Here is a 26,501-nt window from a genome sequence, read left to right as displayed (position 1 = left end):
ATTTATATTTAAATCTATCATGATACACCATGTCATTTCAGTGAACCATATGAACTGAAGGGGGAAGGTTAAAGAAGACAGTAATGTAGATCAGTTTTGTATAGTAGAAACCATGCTGCATACTGAATATATGCCATATTGAATTCATTTGTTCAGTTCCAATGTAAACAAAACAGAGTTACGAAAACTAAGTTGAAGCTAGACCTAACCAATCCACCATTTGAAACAGAAATGAGATCAAATTTAAAGGAGGTGGCATATTGAATTCCTCTGTTCAGTTCTAATGTAAACAAAACAGGGTTATGGAAACTAATTTCAAGCTACACCTAACCAACCATATAAATTTATAATCGAAATAGAAATGAGATGAAATTTAGAAAAAAATTAAAAGAGGTTTTGGGCAATAGCACTCGATGCAGGGACGCAAAAGATATCAATTGCATTCATGTTGCAGAACTGAAACAGAGGAGGAAAGTGATCAGGCCGCTGAGAAATCCGATGAATAAATATGGAGGTCAAGAAACAAGAACACAAAAGGCGTATATCTTTCCCATACAAATGAAGTTGAGTCTGTGCCAATTAGTTGAACTTTTATCATCAATTCCGTAGCCATCTTGCAATAATTGAAGTGGAAACCTCGGGAAAATATTGCATGAAATTTTCAATGGACCTCAAATCTGAGTTCAAGATTTATGCTACGACCATTTTACAGGAGTGTTTGATTATTTGTTGTGCAGGGTTCGACGGAGTAGAAATCCACTCGGCTCATGGATACCTAATAGACCAGTTTCTGAAAGACGGAATCAATGACCGAACAGACGAATATGGAGGCTCCATCGAAAATAGATGCCGATTCGCCCTCGAAATCCTGGAAGCCGTGACTGCATAAATAGGTGGAGGCAGGACAACAATAAGGCTTTCCCCCATCATAGACCACATGGGCACCACAGATTCAAACCCTATGGCCCTCGGGCTCTACATGGTGGAACAACTCAACAAACTGAAGGAGCCCCTCGCCTACCTGCACATAACTGAGCCTTGCTTCACCCGCGAAGGCCTGAAAGGGGAGGACGAAGCCGAAGACGAGGACGAGAAAGCGAAGAAGAGAAAACTGTGCAGCATGCTGAGGAAAAATTTCCAGGGCACCTTCATGAGTAGAGGGGGATTTAACAAGGATATTGAATTCCTCTATTCAGTTCTAATGTAAACAAAACAAGGTTATGGAAACTAATTTCAAGCTACACTTAACCAACCATATAAATTTATAATCGAAAAAAAAATGAGATGAAATTTAGAAGAAGACCAGGAGAGGTTCTGGGCAATAGCACTCGATGTAGGACACACGCAGAAGATATCGATTGCCTTCATGTTGCAGAACTAAAATAGAGGAGGATAGTGATCAGGCCGCTGAAAAATCCGATGAATAAATATCGAGGCCTCGAGGCCAGGAAACAAGAACACAAAAGGGTCCCCTCACATACCTGCACATAACCGAGCCTCGCTTCACCCGCGAAGGCCTGAAATGGGAGGACGAAGCCGGAGATGAGGACGAGAAAGCAAAAAAGAGAAAACTGTGCATCATGCTGAGGCAAAATTTCCAGGGAGTGGTATGCCTTCTCTGCCTCTGCCTCAGCCTCACGGGAGAAGATTATAAACTGCGCAGAAAGTCCTCAGTTATAAATGACTTATTATAATATGCTCCATACATGAGAGATTTTGTATATTCCAAATATTGTTATAAAATTGTCCATGTTACAATTTGAAACATAGTTACAATAAGCAAGTTCTGTGTTTCTCTTCTTATGCTTTGATTAGCCTCTCATTTTCAACTCGACAGCTTTGAATTTCCACCGTCAAACGCTTCCTAACCTTTATATCAGATTCAAGTACCCATTGATTGCAAATGCATACGCCAGATACACTCCGCGATTCATTGTCATCCATCCTCCTATCTTGGAAATTGAAGGGCAACGATAAACTCTACAACCATAATCGTTTTTCCAAAATTCCACGACCATAATCATTTTATCGAAATATATATCGCACAAAGGAAGGACAGAACAAAGAAGAGATCGCACAAACATACACAGTATAGAAGAAAAAAGGCTGACCTCGATTACTTGAATAGCGTTGGTGACAGTGTTGTATGTTCAGATTAGTTTTATAATCTAAAAGTAAAGTGAGTGGTATTGGAACATTTTTCTCGAATAAGATTCTATCAATGTCAAAAGTAAAGTGGTATAGAAAACAAATTAAAGTCATATTAACATACATAAATTACACTGGAATATGCTGGCACAGAAATTCTCTTGCTAGTTCTTTTAATAAAAAACTGCACTGTGAGAAGCTGGCAAATGAATTCTCCTATTTATAGTAGCCTTCTACTCCGTTTAATGCCCTGTAGGATAGCTGTTCTTTGTTTTGGCCATTGCCGGTTTTTCCAACAAATTTTCTCCATAGGTTTTCGGAAAATCATGGAGACTACAGAGCTATCATTAAGATTTTCCCTCAGTAGAGTGCAGACTGGTCGTGAGTGGAAGCATTGAGGCCTTGTGTTTTTAGTATGTAATTTTATGTTAACAAATGACTCGTAAATAAGATGGGTGGAGGAATCGACTGACTATATATATATATCTCCCTTGGAAATAATATATCTATGTCATAAGAGTATTATTAAAAGGCGGTAATAATTATTTTTTTAAGTAAGGGATATAATAATTTTAAAATTTCAATTTTATTGTTTGAAATCAAATTCAGTTTGGTAATGAGGGATTAAAGATGTTGATTAAAAGAAATTAGTTCATGAAATTTTAATATTAATTTCTTTACATTTCCAAATTTCATATTTATTATTTCTAAATTTATCTATATCTAATAATATTATTATCAAATTTAATATCAATTATTTTACACTTTTAAATTTACATATTTATCAGGTCTAAATCAAATAATAAATGAAATATTTAGTATGTATGAAAAGTTGGATCAAATTTAGATTATTACTCAAACTCTCACTGTAAAATGATATAGATAAGGAATATACAGAGACTTAAATTCAATTCAACTGATTATTTTCAAATCTATATGTTTATCATTTCCCAATAGAGTTTTCTTTCCATTATTTATTATTAATAATAAATAAGATGTATATAAATATTTTATCAAAATAGAAAGTAATATAAATGATGAATCCATGGGCGTTCGATCATATTCCGATAATAGTGGGTACTTTCACTGTAAAATGATATAGATAGGGAATACAGGGAGAATTCGATTTAATTGAAAGGATTATAAGTGCTCTTACCATGAATACTTATCCGCGTTGACCACTTAATTTAATTACTAGGTGTGCTACTATAATTGAATATTTTACAAGGAACTATGCACAACAAAAATCCATGGAACCCGGTTCTCGGCGAAAAGGAAACTTTAATCATATACAACCCTAATATTTGAAAACCAATGAACCTTATCATCCTGTACCAATGAAAATGTGTGTTCTTGCTATCAATTCAACCAACTAAACTCCCTATTACAATCGAAGAAATTTCATTACCAATCCTGCCCTCTGAAAGTCTTCGACATTGTTTATAAAGATGAGTCCCAATTATCAGTCAGGCGTTGTTTGTGAGCGTGCATTTTTAAGTCCGCAGTATCGCCCCGCCATTGTAGAGCTTGATGACCATTACTGGAAAAATTAAGGCATCGTGCCTTCATTTTTCTAGTAAGCGTCATCAAGTTTCTGCAACGGCCAGGCGACACTGAGGGCAGAAACAATGGCAGACTTACCAGCAACGCGGGGCTGACAATTGCATTAACCCATATAAGCCGGTTCGCCATCTCTAATGTTGTATTCAAAATCTCTTCCTTTGCCCTTAAATGAAACGATTTCAGATCAGCGCTCAATCACAATAACCGTAATTTTCCGCATCCTAAATCATTAACGATCTGGAAGCCTGTTTAAGTAGCAAATTAGAATGGTCCTGAAACCTAACCTGCTCTGCTCAATAACTCCACGCAAACCAAAACAATACAGTAAAAAACTCGAAAGTTTCTATGGCTCTGTCATAAATATTTGTGAAATCATGAGTGCTACTTCTTTAAGGCGTGTGAAGGTGAACATGAAACCCTTTGTAATTGCTGTGATTATTAAATGTATCTAGCAAAAGTGGTGAAGTTCCTGGTTGTACTTTCCAAAATAATCAAGTTCCAAATAAAGCTTCTTTGGTGATCCCAACACAATGGCAGCCTAGTAATGTCGTTTTCAGTTCCCATTTATGGGAATTGTGGGGTCACATATATCAATATACGAAGATATGCAAAGATCGTCTGTAGCTCAGAATTTCTTTCTTTCATAGGCATCCAATTCTCAGTGGATATCCTCGCTGCAATGCCACCAAACGATAATTTCTTTCTTTCATAGGCATCCAATTCTCAGTGGATATCCTCGCTGCAATGCCACCAAACGACAAAAAAGGGCCATTTCACATGCCATGGAATCCCCGCATGGGCCTGCGTCACATGGTGTAAGGAAATGGTGGTGGTTGCATAAATTTCCCAATGGAAGGCTATTAAGTAATATTTATATTTTTTAAATTATTTTTGATACTGAAGTTTTACATTTTAACTACCATCCATTCAAAGGTTGGTGTTCTTTTCAAAATTATTTGTGATGAAGTTTTAATTTTAACTACCATCCATTCAAAGTTTGGTGTTCTTTTCAAAATTATTTGTGATAAATTTCTTCTCAAAGATATTCTCTACGAATAAGTTTTGATGGTAAGTGTAATGCTTCCCCATCTAGATTGTAGAAAGTTACAAGGTTAAATGTTGTCTATTGATCCGCAAATAGTGAAATAGAGCGGTGAATTATTTTATATTGTTTATATATGAGTTCGGATGCATTGTATGTATTAACTTTATATGTAGATTTATAGTTTTAATGTTTCTCGGTTGAGACATATATTTTTCGAGGTATTTGTTGGGTGCATTCACATGATATTCATGTGGATGGTTGGAAAACAAGGCATTAAAGGATATAAAATTAGTGAACGGTATTTAAGTGAATTTTAGGGTGGAAGGGACTTTTAAGTATAACGAAATTTTCATATAAAAAATAGGATGTTTTAAAGGGTCAAAAAAAACATTGTTTACTTACAAAAATGTAAGTTTTGTTTACACAAGTGTAAAAGTGTTTTTAAATAGAGCTAAATTTTAGAGTTGGTATAATATTGCACTAGCTAAGTGAAAGGGAGAAGAAGATAGAATCTATTATAGATAGTTCTATGGTTACTTCAAAGGTTGGATTAGAAATGCTTGTAGGTAGTTATGTTTTTTATAATTATAATCTATAAATTAGTCATAGATAGTTCGCCCTACTCTATTGTACATTGTAGCATTCTTCATATAAATGAAAGAAGGCATTTTCTTTGGGTGCCCTTTATACTTGTGTATTATGGTTGCTTTACTTAAATAAATGAACTATGTTCCTTGCTCTATTTTGTGTTGGCTAGGTATTAAAATATTTACTAATTATTGCTAGGATGTTTTACAACCATGATTGGACATATGTGTAATGTTGGATGAACTTTGTTGTGTTGGACTTACTTCTGCATATAACATACTATTGCTTACGATGAAGTTATGGACAGACCTTAAGTGAAGAGGTGTAGTGTAATTGTAGTAAGCAACAATCTGCCAAGCAGTGTCACATAATTAAAAATGTCAGAAAGAAAAAAATTGGGTAAGAATATTAGGTATCTAGTATGCTATATCAAATGTCAAGTTCTCCATGAAGTTGGTTTCAAAAATTTCTTAGGCACTCTTCATTCTGTTCTATAAGGAATAGTAGGTTTGGAAGGTGATCTAACTAGTTCAAGGTAGCTTTGCAATTATTATGCCATCAAATTAGACAAGGATGTATCCATGTAGATATTGTGAAGATAAAGGTGAATGACGATTAAGAGGAACAAAGAAGAGTTCATGAGGTGAGGAGTATCCTTTCTTTGGTTAACTACTACCAGGGATTTGTTAAAGGTTGCTCTAAGATTTCAACACCACTTACTGATTTTATTAAAAAGGTTAAAATGTGGAATTGAAAAAAGTAGTGACAAGAAACACTATGTGAACTAAAGTGTAGACTTCTGTCAATTTGAAGAATCATTTAAAGCATACAAACATATCATGTTTTTCCATTAGATTGTTTTTTCACATGGAGGTCATTATAATGGCCTATGAGAGAAAAAAGCTCAAGCCTTCATGAATGAAGATACCCAGTCAAAGGGAAAGAGACAATCATAGTTTTACATTACCTACAAGCATGGAGGCACTATATATTATGTAAGTCATTCATTGTCAAGAAAAGCAATATGGCAACAAGTTACTTTTCCACCCAACCAAAGTTCCATGATTTACTTTGGCTCGGCCACCCTAGATAGTGAATGACAATGACATCATTGGAATGAGGTTACTAATGGGAATTTAGAAGGAAGACAATGAATAAACCAAAAGGCAAGCTAGTCCATTCCAAATTTATTAGTTCCAAATATATCTTGGGCATGTGTCTCTTTGGACTTAATCACCCAAATTCTAATTTTGTAATGCTAAAATTAGATGTTGGTTATTGTTGACCCATTTTCTAAGTATGAAAACTTCATTCTAACAAAGGTTCCTTTACAACATAAGATATTGCAAATACTTTTATTTAAAAATGTTTTGTAGTACTAACCTCTCCCATTGAGTATTATGTCAAATAGATATACAAGGTTCATAGGGAAGTTTTCGAAAATAAAAATTGAAGCTTGTTGGAACCAAGTCATTGATGGGTGCAAGTTATCCTGCACTAAAATATGGGCAAAAAAAAGTGTATCAATGGCCTTTTCAAGGATTACCCATGATAATTTGTTCATGCAAACTGCTTGAATCGGTCAAAGTTGTTGGATGCAATCCAATTTAATTTCATGTGAAAGAGTTATATAATAAGTTGCAATTCTTTTTTTCTTAGAAATGTTTTCAGGATCCATCACATCAGAGTATTATTTGTCGATGCATTTTGAACCAACTAATGTGGTTCATCATCGAGACTATACGATGGAGAAAATATGATCAGGAAAGGCTATATAAAGAGCAAAAAGTCACAAAATGACCGTTAGAAAATTATTAATATAAAGCACATTAAATGTTAGGAAATAATAATAATAATAATAATAATAAATTAAGGGGGATATTTTTTATTAAAATGAGGATAAGATGTTAATAGGGGAATAATAATATAGTATTAAGGATAATTAGGATAAAATTAAGGAAAGATAAATAATAATATATTAATACGATGGAATAAATCTTTAAGGGGTTTTTTTTATATATAGAATAAGGCTAAAAATAATGAAAAGCTAATGTTTAAGGATAAATTAGATGAAAAATAAGGAAAATTTATAAATAAATATAAAAATATACTATATAATACTTTAGGGTAAACATTAAGGATATAATATTGCGGGCATTAAGGATATTGTATTAATATTTTTGGATAAATATCAATGTCTTAGAAAATTATGATAATAAAATATAAATAAGGGGAAAAGATTAAGATAATAGAATTAAGGGGTACGGTAAAATATAAATTAAGAGCAAAGGATAAAGAAAATAAAATAAATTAATAAATTTAATTAAGAAAAAAGTAAATAATTGATTAATTAAATAATTAAATTAAATTAAAAATAATGAATATAATAATAATAAAGAAGACAAAACCTAAGAGGGAGAGAATTCGAGAAAATGGGGATCCAATTTCTATTTATTTTCCATCCGTCATCCCTGTTCAGATTATTGGTGGCTCACTTTTCAATCTCGATCACCTCACTGAAATTTATGTGATGAAAGTGAGATATTTTAGCAAGGAAAGAAGCATCCTCAATGAAAATGTGATGCTTTGTTTTAACATAACTTTCAACAAGAGCCGAAGCGTGAGATCAATTATGTCTAATGTCTGCAATGTGATCCTGAATTCTACGCTTCATAGACTAACTAGTTTCACCTATATAAGGTTTCTTGCAAGAACAAGGGATCATGTAGTCCCCATTAGTGTTAGAGGGGTCAATTCGATCTTTGACAGACCTAACGAAGGATCTTATAGTATTAAGTGTGTTATAGCTCTGATACCACTTGTTGTAGATCTAACTCGGAAATATATGAGAATAGAAATAAACCCAAGAATAATAAGAGAGAAATAGATAGAAATGCTTCTTTATTGATATCAAAACCCTTAAGGTAGGGCAACACCATACATTCACTCCTTAAGGAAGGAGAACACTCCACAAGCCATATGCCTGTTCATACAATAATCCTTCACTATCTCTCCATGTGGAGTCTCTAGCCTCTATATAGGCCTCATACATACAATACCATGGGTCATTACCATGGTTCCCTCATACCATCAACTAATACCATGGGCCCATTACATTATTATTAACTACTTGTGGTCCCTTACATGATATGGGTTAACCACCTTATTTATTACTATGGCCCATCCCATTATTACATTATTACCTTGGGTACCTCCCTTGGTACCCCATATTATCCCCCCTAGGTATATAACATTCCACCCCCCTAAGCATGTTTCATCCCCGAAACATGGGAAGAACACAAATAATAAGATCTACTCAAAAGAGTAGTCCACTGATACCATGCACGTGCATCTAGCCATCCAAGAGAAAGGTGAACCCTCGATCTCGCTGGTGCCTCGCTTGCTTGAGATGGAAGTTGACCGTGGCAGCTCTTCTGTGTTGATGTGTAGTGGGTGGATCTTCTCTCCTCACTATCCGTCATGTGACTACTTGGTTTCCATCTTGATGGTTGTCTTGCGGGGTGATGTGGGTGATGATATGTTGAAGTTTTAACCCACGATGTCTTTTTCTTTAATTCACCCTGCTGTGGTGCCCATTGTGGTGTCTTCTTTTCCAATATGACTTCAACCACTGAACCCTCATAAGATGTGTCAACTCCTGTTACCTTTTCGACTTCAGCCTCTGTTTGTGTTTGATTGTCTACCAACAACTGCTCATCATCTGATATGTCAGTCCCTGTAACATCTTCTGCTTCAACCTCCTTGGACTCTACCTGCTTATTAATGGAAATATCCTGTAATGTAATTTTCTTCTTTTTATACCAGAGCTTCAGGAATTTCTTCTGCACATTAATATTTATAGTACCCACTAATTCCATCCAAGGGTATCCCAAAACAACATCCATGTTATCCATATCTGAAGCATAAAAATCACCATGAAACACATACTTATCCATAGAAAGTTTCAAATCCTTATAAATTTGAACATCCTTATCATCAATTTGTGTATTTTCAATATGTTTTGCTGGGACTTGCAATTTTTTTGCCAAATTAACATTGATAAAATTATGTTTACCACTAGGATTGATAGAAACAATGATCTTCTCTTTCTGAATCAATCCATGAACCTGCAATAAAGATATACCAGTATGAAATAGCCCCACATGTTTCTCCTTATCTTGTTTTCTGGCATGAGACCATCTGTCTAAAAGTAATTTTTCAAATTCTTCATCGGGCAGGTTGTAACACTTCGTTTTGTTAAGTAATCCCCACCATGTGGCCGCCTCATCTCTAAAATCCTCCACTGCCCACCATTTCCAAATGTTTTTCCATACCCACTTCTTTTGTTTTATGTATTCTTCAATAGTAGGACCACTATCTTTTCCTGTAAAATAAAGAACCTCTCTAGAAGCCATGAAGAGAGTTTTGAAAAAAAATCACTTACTTGGCAAAAATTTGAAATTGTCACAGTTTTGTCAATATTGCTCAGAATCCTTATTATGACCTGTTTTCTGAAATGGAACAATCATTCTGCATCTTCCCTTGTGATAGAAATCCTGATCCAGGCACTAGAATTCCATATCTGCGCTGCAACTCTTCCGCCGTCACCAAAATTTCTGCAAAAATAGCTGATTTTAAATCAGCGATATCTCCCTCATCCGGACTCCGATTCGACCGATTTTTTTTTTGAAATTGGGTATTTTTTCACATAGAATCCAGATCTGCAATTATATTTTTCAGATCTTGTACCAAGACGTCTAGATCTGCGCCGCAAAATCGCTGCCCTGAAAATTGTCTGCAACCCCACTGATTTTTAGATCAGCGATATCTCCTTCATCCGGACTCCGATTCAACCGATTTTTTTTTTTGAAATCGGCTATTTTTTCACAAATAATCCAGATCTGCAATTAGATTTAGCAGATATTGCACTAAAACTTACAGATCTGATCTGCAAACTCGCCGCCCCCGAAGCCTTGCAAAAAACATTCTCCACTTTTATGCCCAAGAAAGTGCTCTGATACCACTTGTTATAGCTCTGATACAACTTGTTGTAGATCTAACCCGGAAATATATGACAATAGAAATAAACCCAAGAATAATAAGAGAGAAATAGATAGAAATGCTTCTTTATTGATATCAAAACCCTTAAGGTAGGGCAACACCATACATTCACTCCTTAAGGAAGGAGAACACTCCACAAGCCATATGCCTATTCATACAATAATCCTTCACTATCTCTCCATGTGGAGTCTCTAGCCTCTATATAGGCCTCATACATACAATACCATGGGTCATTACCATGGTTCCCTCATACCATCAACTAATACCATGGGCCCATTACATTATTATTAACTACTTGTGGTCCCTTACATGATATGGGTTAACCACCTTATTTATTACTATGGCCCATCCCATTATTACATTATTACCTTGGGTACCTCCCTTGGTACCCCATATTACCCCCCCTAGGTATATCACAAAGTGGCTTAAAGGTTGTAGAGATATTATTTTTCTTAAGAATGAGAGCCAACTTGCGTGTAGTTCCTTGAATAAAAGGAAGGTGAATAGTGGCCATAGAATAATTAGGATTAACCTTAGATCTAGGCCCTTTGGCTTCTTTTTGGAAGGATTTCATGCCTTGATTTTTACTATAATCATTTTTCATAAAGACCTCTAAAAGATGAGCCTTTTCATCACTGATGTCAGAATCATCAGAGATCCTCAGGGCTCTGGTAGCAAGGTTGTTTAAAACTCCAAATTTTTTATCCGGGTGGTGATGGAAACTAGCATGAGGATATTGCTCAGTATGAATTTTCTTGTGAAAGACTTGATGGGAGATAGATCCATCATCTTTCATGGTGATGAGGACATCAAGATGGGAATGTTGTACTTAAATTCAATCTCTATAGTAAATTTAATAAATTCGGAAAGGTTGTTAAGATGTTGCTTAAAGATTTCAAGATTTTCCCAACCATGGGGCCAAATGATGAAGGTATCATCCACATACCTTTTCCAAAGTTTAGGTCGGAAGGGAGCAGAAGCTAAGGCTTTAGCCTCAAAATCTTCCATGAACAGATTTGCTACAATTGGTGAGAGAGGGGATCCCATAGAAACTCCACAAGTCTGCTCATAAATTTCATCTTGAAAGCTGAAGAAAGTAGATTTTAAGAAAATGCTGACCAATTTGGTTGTATTAGGATCAGTAATGTTGTTAATGATGTCAATAGCTTCATTAATGGGGATCTTAGTAAAAAGAGAAACAACATCAAAACTGACCAAAATATCATTAGGCTCCAGCTTAAAATATTTAATTTCATTAATGAAAGAATAAGAATCCTTGACGAAAGAGTGAGTATTACCAACAAGAGGCTTAAGCCTCAAGGCTAAATGCTTAGCAAGAAGATAAGTAGGACCACCAATTGTGTTAATAATAGGTCTCAAAGGAGCACCTTCTTTATGGATTTTTGGAAGGCCATAGATCTGAGGAGTGAGGGGTTGCTCTCAATGAGCCTTTTACTAATAGTGCAACAAACACTATCAAACATAATAGCGTTGGAGACCTCCTTATAAATTTTAGAAAGAGGATTTTTGCTAAGCTTTTTATAACTACCATTGTTGGAGAGGTGGTCCAACATTTTATCATTGTAATCCTTTTTATCAAGGATGACAATTGCACCTTGTTTGTTAGCTTTAAGAACAACAATATCCTGGTTATTGTTAAGGGATTTAGGGGAAATGAACTCTTGCCTAGAGATATTGCATCTAGGTGCTTTCGATTTTCGAAGAATAATAGAAAAATCCTGTCTAATAACCTCCTTGAGTTGATCAGGAATGTCCTTGAGACCATACTCAATATTGCACAAAATATCCTCAATAGGAATTTTGCAAGGAGAAATGGAAAAATTCAAACCTTTCTCTAGAAGACATTGAGTATGGTGATCAATAGTAAAGCTAAAAAGATTGACCACTCTTATTTTGGGGGATTGGGTTTTAATTTTAGGAGGGGGGATGGAAGACAAATTATTACAAGAACTAGAAATAGGGGATAAACTATTGTTAGGAGGATTAGGGTTAGAATTAGACTTGAAAGATAGATTATATATAAGAGAATTAAGATCTTTGTTAGAATTGGAAGAAGAAATTAAATTATGAGAATTAAGGACATAATTAGAGGAAGATTCAATATTATGGACAGAATTAGAAGAAGAAACAATATTAGAGGAAAAATGAAATCAGAATTAAAAGAAGAATTAAATAATATAGATGAAGAACTAAAAGTGAAAATAGAGGAATCATTTGATAAAATAGAATTAGAATTAGAATTAGAATTAGAAGAAGCATCAAATAATGGAGAATTAGTATCATAATTAGAAGAAACATGAGATAAGATAGACGAGTAATTAAACACAGAATTGGATGAAGTATTAGTAGACTTGACAATTGTATTCTAAGGATTATTACAAGAGATAGAGTGATTAGGAAAATTGGGATTATCTTGTCAATTGTTGAATTGGCAAATAAATAGCAACCATTGGCACCCTACGTTGCTTTTGAAGGCTAATATGGGTGCAAACCATTAGCCTTAGGGTTCATGAAAGGATGGCTACACGTATTGGAGACGACCTATATTCAGCTAATGTACGTAAAGTGTTATCACCCAAAAAGTTATCACCTAGCCATTTTCCACTAGTATGAAAAAAATACACTATGTAATATGGGTTTTACACATTAAAACCCACTTTCAACTTAGGAAATAATTTAGAGAACCAATTTTCCTAATTTTTTTTTACCCACTTGAAAATAACCTGGAAACCCATTTAATTAATTCATGTTATTTTCATATTTACCCATTTTGTGAAAATAACTAAAAATATTTTCACCCATCCATAGGAATAATTAAATAATTCATTACCTGTTTATTATTCCTTAATCATTTAACCTTTATCCCTTGAAATAATAATTAAATCATTATTTGTTAATTATTTCTAACCCATTTTAACCATATTACCGAGGAATAATTAAAAAAACCATTACTTATTTAATATTCCTTAATCTTTACACATTTCTCCTATGAAATAATTATTGAATTTTTATCTAATAATTATTTCTAACTTACCTTAACCATATCTTCTTAAAGTAATTAATAAATCATTTTTATTTATTAATTACTTTAACCACTTTTCTTAATTAACTCAATTAATCATTATTTTTTAGTTAGTTCACTAAATAAATATTTTTTACCATTTCATTAATCTTTTCCTCTCCTAAATATAATAAAATACTCATACCAGGGAAAAATAACAAAATACTCATAACCGTTAGATCTTGATTTGGTCTAATAATATTTTGTTTTTTGACTATGTCTAGATCTATCCTAGCATTTTGATTAAAATAAAGGGGTATTTCCGTCACTACTCACATATGATCATTATCATCATCATCACTTTGATCTTCTTACTCTCGAGCTCCCCACTGTGACTTTAGTTTCCATTATTTTCTTCTTCAACGAGGAGAGAGAGAAATAACTAACTAAAGCATAGGGATATCAAAAGAACCCTCCCATGGAGGAGGACGTTAGGGACCTGTGTCTACGTTCTTCTCCTTAGGTGATTTTTAATAATAAAAATTATTCATTTTCCATTGGGTGTTATATCTATAATTTTCACATATATATATTTGGATCTCTTTAGTATTTTTTGTGAGTTTTTAATAGTTCTTGCAAATATAAAGGGTTAAAGTTGAATATTGTAGGGATTTAGCATCTTTGTCTACCTTTTTCTTTTTTTAGTCAGATACATAACAAACCATGTAAAAGTATATTTTTGGCCCTTCTATTTAGAAATATTCTCCTAACCTAAAGTAGAAAGGATGAAGAAGTGGGCATATCATGATAGGAGTGGGACATAGTTTCAAGTCGGTGATTTGGTGATACTTAAATTGGGTAGAGAGTAGTCCAATCCAGTAAGTGGCATATTTGTTTCTTTTGTGGTCATTTTAAAAAAGATTCAAGGTACTTGAGAAGGAACTCATAAAAGTGCTAGTTGGATGTCATTGGGATGGAAAAGGAATTAGTGGGAAAGGATATAATACCTTTGTCTATAAATGGTAGTAGGAACATTTCCTAAGTGGGTGTGGAGGGTTTCTATAAAAAATTTTGATGAGAAAATATGCTTACCTGATCAATGGAATAGGATGGTTAACCATTTAATATTCCCATTAATATGAGTTGGGATACCTTAGATGCATGAGCTAAACATGTGTACCCAAGGGTTTGAGTATCCATTAGTCAATTTATGTGCATTCAAGTGCACTTCGACACACTCGATGCACTTGGGTGCACTTGTTATGTGTAAAAGGTTGATAGATGAAGCACAAAAGGAGACAACATTTATGGCTAGCACCTAGATCAATCTTGGAGTTGAAGATGCTTGCAAGTGTAAGGCAAGTCTTGTATAAAAAGGATAATGTGTCCAAGGTACTAAGGCATAATTTAAGAAATGTTTCTCATTCACACAAGTGTAAAAGAGGTATATGATAATGATAATTTTGTAAGTTTTCATAGTAGGATGAATTTTTCTAATTGAAAGAAATGAAGAAGAAAATCGGACCTATAGGTGGTAAGCCTACAAATGCCCATAGGTTGGATTGGTAATTCTTCTAATCAATTGTTCTTTATTTTGGTTGTATTTTGTAAATGATTCATAGATAATTGATCATCCTCCTTTGTTATACATTGTAAAAATAATCATATAAATAAATTTAAAACATCCACCTTTTGTGCAACCTATATTTGTGTATTATGGATGCTCTACTTCAACGAATTCCATGTTCTTTGCTTTGCTTTATATTGGCTAAGTATAAGTATTGTTGGTATGCTTTAAGGTCAATGTTCTTATTGTTGGATGAAGTTGGTTGTGTGGGACTTAGTTGCGCATCTAAAATATTGTAGCTTAAATTTATATTAGCAGCATGCTTTAAATGAATAGATCTAGACTTATTGTAACATGAATAAGTTGACCACCCCTTGTAGTGAAAGTAATATAATGTCAAATAAAAAAATATAATGAAAAGAAAAAATGTAATCAATTACTCTTAAATATATTCCAATAAGTCATATACATAACAATTTAATCGAAATAATAATTTGATACATATTGTTGCATAGAGCAATGATATTGAAAAACTATGAAATTATGAAATGTTGTAGTATATGAAATTAAGTGAAAAACTTGGTATATTATACTTAGCTAAATAGAATTTGTAACCTAAAAATACACTAGCACCAAAGATTATAAATTTTCATTAATGTTTGGAGTCTTTATCAAAGTGGCCAACACATTGATAAGCATGTCTCAAAAGGATTTGGCATTGCCTAGGAGTTCAACCATGTAGAACAATTCCTCCATTTTAGTAATAATTCAAGGCATGAGTACTTTTTTTCGATATACCTAGAGGGGACAATAGATGGGAAAGGAAATAGGTGATGTGGAAATATGGATACAAGATCTAAGATTTCAAGAATATGAACACTAGGGCACTCATAAAAGTTCTAGTTGGATGTCGTTGGGGTGGGAAAAATTTTTAGTGGAAAAGGATGTAAGACCTTTGTCTATAAATGGTAGTAGGCTCATTGCTTAAGTGGGTGTAGAGGGTTTTTATAAAGGTCGTGATGAGAAAATATTTTTACCTAATCAATGGATTAGAATGGTTAATCATTTCATATTCCCATTAATATGAGTTGGGATACCTTAGATGCATGAGCTAAACATGCGGACCCAAGGGTTTGAGCATCCATTAGCCAATGTATGTGCATTAAAGTGCACTTTGGAACACTAGATGCACTTGGGTAAGCTAGTTATATGTGAAAGGTCGAAAAATGAAGCATCAAATGAGACAACATTAATGGCGAGCACCTAGATCCACCTTGGAGTTGAAGGGGCTTGCAAGTGTAAGGCAAGTCTCATATAAAAAGAAGAATTACTCAAAGGTGCTAGGGCATAATTTAAGAAACATTTCTCATTCACACAAGCATAAAAGAGGTATATGATAATGATAATTTTGTAATTTTTCATAGTAGGTTGAATTTCTCTAACTGAGTGAAAGGAAGAAGAAAATAGGACCTATAGGTGGTAAGCCTACAAATTCCCATATGTTGGATTGACAGTTCTTTTAATCAGGTGTGCCTTATGTAGTTATAGTTTGTAAATGATTCATAGATAATTGGTTGACACCCTCCTCTATTGTACATTATAAAATTATACATATAAATAAAGTTAAAACATCCACGTTAAGTGCCACTTATACTTGTGTATTATGAATGTTTTACTTCAATGAATTCCATGTTCTTTGCTTTGCTTTATATTGTCTATGTATAAGTATTGTTGGGATGTTTTAAGGTCAGTGTTATTATTGTTGGATTAACTTGGTTGTGTGCAAGGCGGCTTCACTAGGGGAGAAATACCATACCACGTGCATTCATGTTGGGGGATATATATTGAGGAAAAAATGACATAATATATTGAGCATATAAAGTGGGGTAAAGGGTTTTTGTATTGGTAGGTATAAGAAATGGAGCTCAAAGTTATGAAAAAATATAAAGGGGTATAAAAATTGTTAATGAAATGGATACCTACAACATCTAGTGAAAGTAGGTGTTTTTTAATTGGGAAGGTGTAATGGGCTTGTATTGGTAGGGGGTTAAATAATGTGATTTTTAGAGGTATTTTCCAATATGTAGTCAAATTGAGGGTATTATTTAGAATTCCATTAACACACATGATATGTCAAAGGTTCATTGTGTGAAGCCTCTTTGGTTGTGCGTAACTTAGTTCTGCATCTAACATATTGTAGCTTAAATTTCTATTATGATAATACTTTAAATGAAGAGATATAGTCTAATTGTAACAAGCACAAGTTGAACACCCATTTTAATGAAAGTAATATAATGTCAAACAAACAAATATAATGAAAAGAAAAAATTTAATCAATTACTCTTAAATATATGACAATAAGTCATATAAATAAGAATTTAATCAAAATAATAATTTTATATATATTGTTGCACATAGCAATGATATAGAAAACTATGAAATTATGTGAACAACATGGTATGTTATCTAAATATATTTTGTAACCTAAAAATACACTAGTACCAAAGAATATAAATGTTCATTAATGTTTGGATTCTTTATCAAAGTGGCCAACACATTGATAAGAATATCTCAAAAGGAGTCGACACTGCCTAGTATTTCAACCATGTAAATCGTTTCCTCCATTTTAGTAATAATTCAAGGCATGAATACTTTTTTTTCTACATACTTAGAGGGGAGAACAATTGAGAAAGGAAATAGGTGATGTTGAAATATGGAGACAAGATCTAAGAGCTCAAGAAAATAAATACTAAGGCACTCATAAAAGCACTAGTTGGATGTCATTGGGATGGAAACAAAATTAGTGGGAAAGGATGTAAGACCTTTGTCTATAAATGGTAGTAGGCACATTGTATAATTGGGTGTGAAGGGTTGCTATAAATGTTTTGACGAGAAAATATGCTTACATGTTCAATGGATTAGAATGGTTAACCATTTCATATTCCCATTAATATGAGTTTGGATACCTTAGCTACATGAGTTAAACATGCATACCCAATGGTTTGAGCATCCATTAGTCACTATATGTGCATTCAAGTACAATTTGGCACACTAGATGCACTTGGATGAACTTTTATATGTGAAAGGTCGATAGATGAAGCACCAAAGGAGACAACATTGATGGATATCACCTAGATCCACCTTGGAGTTGAAGGGGCTTGCAAGTGTAAGGAAAGTCTCATATGAAAAGGAGAATTCCTCAAAGGTGCTAAGGCATAATTTAAGAAACGTTTCCTATACGCACAAGTGTAAAAGAGGTATATGATAATTATTATTTTGTGAGTTGCCATAATAGGGTGAATTTATCTAATTGAGTGAAAGGAAGAAGAAAATAGGACCTATAGGTGGTAAGCTTACAAATTCTTGTAGGTTGGATTGATAAGTATTCTAATCAGTTGTGCCTTATGTAGTTGTAGTTTGTAAATGATTCATAGATAATTTTTCATCCTCCTATGTTTTACATTACAAAAATATTTATATACATAAAGTTAAAAAATTCACCATAAGTGCCACTTATACTTGTGTATTATGGATGTTTTACTTAAATGAATTCCATGTTATTTGCATCGATTTATATTGGCTGAGTATAAGTATTGTTGGGATGTTTTAAGGTCAATGTTCTTATTTTTGGATGAGCTTGTTTGTGTGGGACTTGGTTTTTCATCTAAAATGTTTCTTAAATTTATATTATGAGCATACTTTAAATGAAGAGAGATAGTTTGATTGTAACAAGAATGAGTTGATCACCCCTTGTAATTAAAGTAATATAATGTCAAACAAAAAAATATAATGAAAAGAACAAATTTAATCAATTACTCTTAAATATATGAAATAAGTCATATAAATATGCATTTAATCGAAATAATAATTTGATACATATTATTGCACATAGAAATGACATAGAAAACTATGAAATTGTGAAATATGAAATGAAATTATGAAATTATGTGAACAACTTGTTATGTTATACTTAGCTATATATATTTTGTTACCTAAAAATACATTAGTGCCAAATATTATAAATGTTCATTAATGTTTGGAGTCTTTATCAAAGTGGCCAACACATTGATAAGCATGTCTCAAAAGGAATCGACATTTCCTAGGTGTTCAACCATGTAGAGCAATTCCTCCACTTTTCCAACATGGTATGAACATAGCTTGATATGATCCTAGAAAGTTGTAGATACATATAAGAGTAAATCAGTCCTTAATCATTCCATTACAAGACATTAAATTGGATGGAAATAAGTACGTCATTTGAAATTTTCAAATATAGAATGTCTTAATGAAGCATATATTATTAAATGTTGTAGATGGTAAAGAACTTGAACCCCTATTTCATTAGACTTGGATTATTTCTGATCTAAGCCCTTTTGATTACAAGCCAAAAGAAACCTTTCTAAAATCCAAAATTGGGGTTTTTAAAGTGAAAAACCTAGTTCCAACAATGTCAATATTATGTTCCAACCCTACACATTTCTATTTGATATTGGCACTTTTGAAATTGGATTTTTCACATTTTAAATCAATATTAGGACTTTAGATACATGATTTTTCACTTTTGAATGTTGATAATGGTAGTTTCAAAACCTAATTTTGCACTTTTGAAAATTAATATTGGCACTTCTAGAATTTTATTTTGCACTTTTGGAAACTAATGTTGGCATTTTTACCATTTTGAAATTTTAATTAAGAGAATTCTAACATTGAGTGTTAAAAGGAAATTTTGGTTTTGAAACCTCAACTTATAATGCTATAAATAAATATTGGTTCTACATGGGTTTTGGAATGTTGGAATTCTTCTTTTCTATATATGTCTCTAACTTTGTTGGTATTCAAGAACTATTCTTGATATTCTATCTCTAAAAGCACTCAAAATTTGAGAAGTCACTTGCTTCTCCCAACAATATGTTCTTCTATGATTTTTTTTATTGTAGAAAGAAAATCCAAGGGATTTTAAAATCAAAGCTAATAAAATTTCCATCTTGAACTTTTATCACAAAGAATAGATGATTTCAATAATAACTTTTCTCCTAGATAATAAACGAGTGCTATAAAGTCACCATCTCAAACTTTTAAATATTCTCTAATAAAAATCTTGTGAATGTACCATTATGCTCATAATTTTTTAAATTGAGGAATAGAATGTTCAATATGGTAATTTTTTTTGATGCTCAACTACTCTTTATATCTTGTATTCCACTATTACTTGAACACACTTGATCTCCTTTAATGGGATAATACTAACAATCTTTAACCTTTTTTTGACTTGCAAATAACCAAAATTTTTCTAAGTCACTTCAAGGATATATCAAAAATATTCTTTCTAAACTTGAAATCTGGGGTTTCTAAAGAGTAAAACCTGACTGAAAAAGTGTCAATAATGAGTTCAAAGTCTACATTTCTTTATTCATTGTTCACACTTTTGGAACTAGATTTTTCACTTTTTGAAGTTAATATTAAAACTTTCAAAATCTAACTTTTCACATTTGAAAAATATCATTGACACTTTCAAAATATAAATTTATGCTTTTGAAAGTATATAATGGCACTTTCAAAATCTAATTTAACAATTTCGAGAACCAATTTTGGCAATTACATAATGAAGTTTTATTCTTTATAAATCCTATTTTCAGAATTAATTAAATCAATTACATTAAATCGACATCATTCAAAAAATTTAAACATCCTCTAAACCCTAACTAGACATCCTCTAAACCCTAAATTTTATACAAAAATTTCCATCACCAGCTTTTAAATAGTCCCCATTGTCGTGGTCTACTCTTTACTTAGAACAAATAAAATATCCTCCTCCAAGGATAAAATTTATATCCTTGCACTTTAACAAGGTGTTCTCTTCTCAGGAAAATATATGTGTAATAAATTGTGTATATAAGCACTTTAACAAGCCATTATCTCATGTTGATCAATGTGTTCCATAATGAACGGGTATAACTATAACAACAACAAAAAAGTATATCATTAAGTGAAACCCCTTATTGAAGCAAATGTTTTATATATAAAGTACAATATTGATATTGTAAATATTCATATTCTCCATTTTTTTTGCTATTACTTGAGCATTCTCCTCTAAGTTACGACAAATAAAGTATGTCATTTAGCCTAGTCTACCAACTAGGCATAAATTTCATAGAAACATCACCATCTTGAACTTTTAAATATTCTTCAAATAGTCCATTTTTATTTGGAAATTCTCATATATATATATATATATATATGAATTACCATCTTGATATTCTTTATAATCTCTAATGTTGTGGTCCATTATTATTTGAGAAACAAAATCTCCAACAAAGATAAATTTTACATCCCTTTTCATTAACAAGAAGTTAAATGAGAATATTCTTGGGCACAATAATACCTAGACATGTAACTTTAAATTCTACACATGAATGAACCCTACATTCTTCTTCAACCTGATAGTATGTCTATTTCTTTCTATACTTTCATGTATCTATTTCCTTAATAATATTGTGAGGTTGTAAATTTCTCATTGAGAGTTTGGCATATGCGAGACAACTAAGCTTCATTATATGGAAATTTAGGTTAACACCCATTTCATGGTTATCTTACTGGGTTCCAAATGAATAGGTGGTGGAGTCCCTAGAATATGAAATCGATGTAGCCATAACATATCCAATTAGAGATTAAGACCCTATAATTACTAGCACAAACGTACTTTGATATTATCAAATTATATATCAAGAATGTGTAGTTGATTCCATGGAAGAAATGGGTTCCAATGATGGTTTTTCTACCAATGAAATTAGGATTGAATCATTTTACTATGGATGATTTTAATAAGTTTTACATAAATACAAATTATCCCTCCAACTAACCCTAAAACCCTTCACCCACATTATTATGGATGAGTGTGGTAAGTTTTATTTAAATACAAATCATCCCTCCATCTAACCTTAAAACCCTTCACCCATGCAACCTTATAACCAATTGTGAAATCATCCACCTTTCAATTCCTCTAATAAAGCATAATGAACTCATAAATATTTCCTAAATGGTACATTTATTACATGTGGCTCTTCAATCCTCCACCCTTGAAATGTTGGGTGTGGAGCCTAATTATCTTCTTTGTTCAGAGATATTTTGCATTGGACCCCAGTTCGTAATATGGCGGCAACACCGCCTGTAAATGTGGGCCACCAGGGGGGTCCAAGGAGGGGCGAAAACAATTATTTGGAGCCCCCTCCCCCCCCCCTGGCAGGGGATCAGGGACAACACCCCTAAAGCAAAAAAATAGATGTAAAATTGTCTTGTAAAATGTTGTAATTTCGTAGTCAATCTGGGTCATTCATTGAGTGGAAATCTGACGGTAGAAGTTATGTTTAATTTAGGATTTTTTTCCCTAGAAGGAAACCCCTCACTATATATGAGGGAATTGTATTGTGGCTATGTAGATCTGTATTTTGAGTGTGAGAGAGAGAGGAAATTATGTGAGAGCGAAGACAGAATTACAGTGGATCTGCTCTAGGTTGTATATCTTCATTTTGCTGGATAATATGAAAGGAAGCACTGGTTGTTTCTCTGTGGATGTAGCCAAAATTAGGTGAACCATGTATATCTATGTCTCTCTTGTTTTATGTGTCTTCTGTGTTTATATCTCTACAATATTTTTTTGTGTTCCACTGCTCTGAAATATATAATTTTCTAACAACTGGAGCCAAAGGTCTATTTGTCTAATAAAATCGCAGGAGAGAAGGGTTCTTGGTTCAAATGGGAGAAATGGTGGAAGATGGTAGGCTTAGGGCCAAAAAAATTAACGACCAAAACTACCAGCTATGGAAGATGCAGATGGAAGATTACGTGTATCAAAAAGATCTGTACCTACCATTGAGCGGAAAGACAAAGAAGCCAATGAGTATGACAGACACATAATGGGATATTCTCAATAGAAAGGCACTAGGAAAAATACAGTTGTGCTTAGTGGCATCAGTAGCCTTTAATATTTCAAAGGAAATGACAATAGTGGGTTTAATGTCGGCATTGGCCAAATTATATGAAAAACCCTCAGCCCCAAATAAGGTATTTCTTATGAAGTGTTTATTTATTATGAAGATGTCAGAAGGTGGATCTATTGCTAATCATTTAAATGAATTTAATACAATTACTAGCTAGTTAAGTTCTGTAGGTGTAACTTTTGATGATGAAGTTAGGGATTTTTTATTTCTATGCTTATTGCTAGAAAGTTAGAATGGTTTAGTTATGGCCATTAGTAACTCAGTCTCTGGATCTAGTACTTTAAAGTTTGATGATGTTGTCGGTGCAATCCTTAGTTAGGAAATGCGATGGAAAAGCTTCGGTGAGACATCAGGTAATGCTTTGACTATAGAGACTAGGGGAAGAAAAATGGAAAGAGGAAAGAGCCCAAGATGTCACAGTAAGTCATGGAAAGGAAGATCCAGGTCTAGATCGGGTATAGTGTGCGAGAAATGCGGGAGGAAAGGACACCTGAAGAAAGACTGCAAGCCTTGAAAGGGAAAAGAAGGAGATGCCCAACAAGAAAACAATCATGAAGTGAATGTGACAGGTGATGTGTTGCAAGATGCTTTGATTCTTTCATTAAAAAATATTATTGATGCCTGGGTGGTAGATTTAAGGGCCTCATTCCATGCCACACCTAATAGGAAACATTTTCATGATTATTTTCAAGGAGATTTTGGACAGGTTCGATTGGGTGATGATAAACCCTGTAAAATCATTCGAATGGGTACAGTTTTCATAAAATAGCAGAATGGAGATCAATGGCTATTGAAGGAGGTAAGACATGTTCCATATCTAAAGAAAAATATAATTTCAACAGGGTAGTTGGGCAGTGAAGGTTGTGTGACTACTTTTACAGATAAAACCTAGTAGGTCACTAAAGGAGCCCTATTAATAGTAAAAGGAGAAAAGGTTGGTACATTTTGTTTATGCAATGGTATTTCTAATTTTGTTACTACTTTAACCTCTACAGGATTAGATACAAGATTGTGGCATTATAGGCTTGGGCACATGAGTGAGAAGGGGATGCAGATTCTTCACTCAAGAAATTTGTTGCCAGGTTTGAAGCATGTTGATTTGGAATTCTGTGAGAATTGTGTTTATGGAAAACAGAAGAGAGTGAGATTCCTAATAGTTGCGAAAGAAAAAAAGAGCGAAAAATTAGATCTTTGCATACAGATGTATGAGGAACTAATCAGGTATCATCTCTCAGTGTCTCTTGTTATTATGTTACTTTTATTGATGATGCAACCAAAAAAACCTGGATTTATTGTATTCAAAATAAATATGATGTGTTTTATACTTATAAGAAATGGAAAGCTTTGGTTGAAAATGAGACAGGAAAAATGTTGAAGTGTCTTAGATCAGATAATTGAGGTGAATATTGTAGGAAAGAGTTTGATAGGTATTGTTCAGAAAATGGAATTAACAGAGAGAAGACAGTTGCAGGAACACCACAAGAAAATGGTGTGTTAGAAAGGATGAACAGGACAGTCATGGAGCGTGTAAGGTGCATGAAATTGCATGCAGGATTGCCTTTACAAATTTGGGCAGATGGTGTAGATACTGTTGTTTATCTAATAAACAGAGGGCCTTCAATTTGCTAGGATGGTGTTCCAAAGGAGGCATGGACAAGTAAAAAGGTAAACTACTCCTTTTTAAAGACTTTTGGTTGTGAAGCCTTTGTCCACATTAATAAATAAAGTAGAGCAAAGATTGAGGCAAAATCAAAGAAATGTACCTTTATTGGATATGGTGTTAATGATTTTGGTTATCTCTTTTATGATTATGAAAAACACAAAATCATTAGAAGCAAAGATGTCAAATTCAATGAAAAGGCTTTCTATAAGGATCAGATCCAGGAAAAGAAATAGGAAAAAGAAAACATAGAATACACAGTGCTTGATGAGATCACATAAAAAGTGAAGGTTCCTTAAAATCATAATGATCAACAACTAGAACAAAAAAACAACCACAAGAGCAACAAGCACCTCAAACACCTAAAAGTGGTGCTAGAAGATCTACCAAGGTAAGTAGACCCCTTGAACAATACTCTCCTTCATTATATTATGTATTTTTGATTGATTATAGTGAACTAGAATGTTATGAAGAAGCAGTGTAGGTAGAAACCAGGAAGAAGTGGGAGCAATGCATGAAAGAATAGATGGACTCCTTAGTACATAACTGGACTTGGGACTTAGTCAGGTTGCCTGCAGGTAAAATAGGATTGCAGAATAAATGGGTTTACAGGTTGAAGGAAGAACATGGAGGTAGAAAAAGGTATAAAGCTAGACTTGTGGTGAAGGGGTTTTCACAGAAAAAGGCTATAGAATTTGATGAGATATTTTCTCTTGTTGTTAGAATGACTTCAATCAAAACTATTTTAAGTCTAGTAGCAACTGAAAATTTGCATCTTGAGTCGTTAGATGTAAAGACAACCTTTCTCCATAGGGATTTGGAGGAAGATATATATATGCAACAACCACAAGGATATGAGGTAAAAGGGAAGGAGAAACTAGTGTGCAGGCTGAAGAAGAGCTTGTATTCTTTAGAATAGGCTCCAAGGCAGTAGTATCTAAAATTTGACAGGTTTATGTCTGAACAAGGTTATACTAGATGTCACTCTGATCATTGTGTTTATCTCAAAAGGAAAAATTATGGAAGCTATATTATATTGTTATTGTATGTAGATGACATGGTTGTTGTAGGTTCTAACATGCAGGAAATAAATGTGCTCAAAAGAAAATTGGAAAACTCATTTGCAATGAAGGATTTGGGCGCTGCAAAACAAATCCTTGGTATGAGAATAACTAGAGATAGGAAGAATCGAAAATTAACATTGTCTCAGAGCGTGTACATAGAAAAGGTGTTGAAAAGATTTAATATGTGGAATGAAAAACTAGTTAGTATACCTTTGACTAGGCATTTCAAACTAAGTAAGGAGGTGTGTCCCAAGAGTCAAGAAGAAATGGCTTATATATCTAAATTTCCATATACATCAACAATTGGAAGCTTAATGTATGTAATGGTATGTGCAAGGCTTGATATTGCACATGCAATGGGAGTTGTAAGCAGGTACATGAACAATCCAAGAAAAGAAAATTGGATGGAGGTGAAGTGGATTCTCAGGTATTTGAGAGGTACCACAAATCAAGAATTATGCTTTGGTGGTTCAAACGTTTCTCTACAGGGATATGTCGATGTAGATATGGTGGGTGATAGAGATAATAGGAGGAGCACCACAGGGTATGTTTTTACTATAGGTGGAACAACTGTTAGTTGGGTTTCAAAACTACAAAGTGTTGTTGTACTCTCAATGATGGAAGAATATTATGGTGTTTCTATAGAGGCTACTAAAGAAATTATTTGGTTACAAAAGTTTTTGGATGAATTGGGTAAGAAGTAGGAGTTGGCCAGGTTATACAGTGACAGCTAGAGTGCCATACATCTTGAAAAGAACTCTGCATTTCATTCCAAGCCTAACATAT

General features: G+C 33.3%; 1 pseudogene; it reads right to left on the bottom strand.

Annotated features, from left to right (window-relative positions):
• Nucleotides 1-1,364: 1,364 nt before the first annotated feature.
• LOC149179992 (uncharacterized) overlaps nucleotides 1,365-26,501 on the bottom strand; it is a 51,697-nt pseudogene continuing 26,560 nt past the window's right edge.

This window comes from Pinus tabuliformis, chromosome 3_2 (genome assembly GCF_031772625.1).
Source record: "Pinus tabuliformis cultivar Carrire ecotype Pingquan chromosome 3_2, CPIR1, whole genome shotgun sequence".
NCBI classification, from domain to species: Eukaryota; Viridiplantae; Streptophyta; class Pinopsida; order Pinales; family Pinaceae; genus Pinus; species Pinus tabuliformis.
Note: the sequence above shows the minus strand (reverse complement) of the source record. Positions and strands in the feature narration are given on the sequence as shown.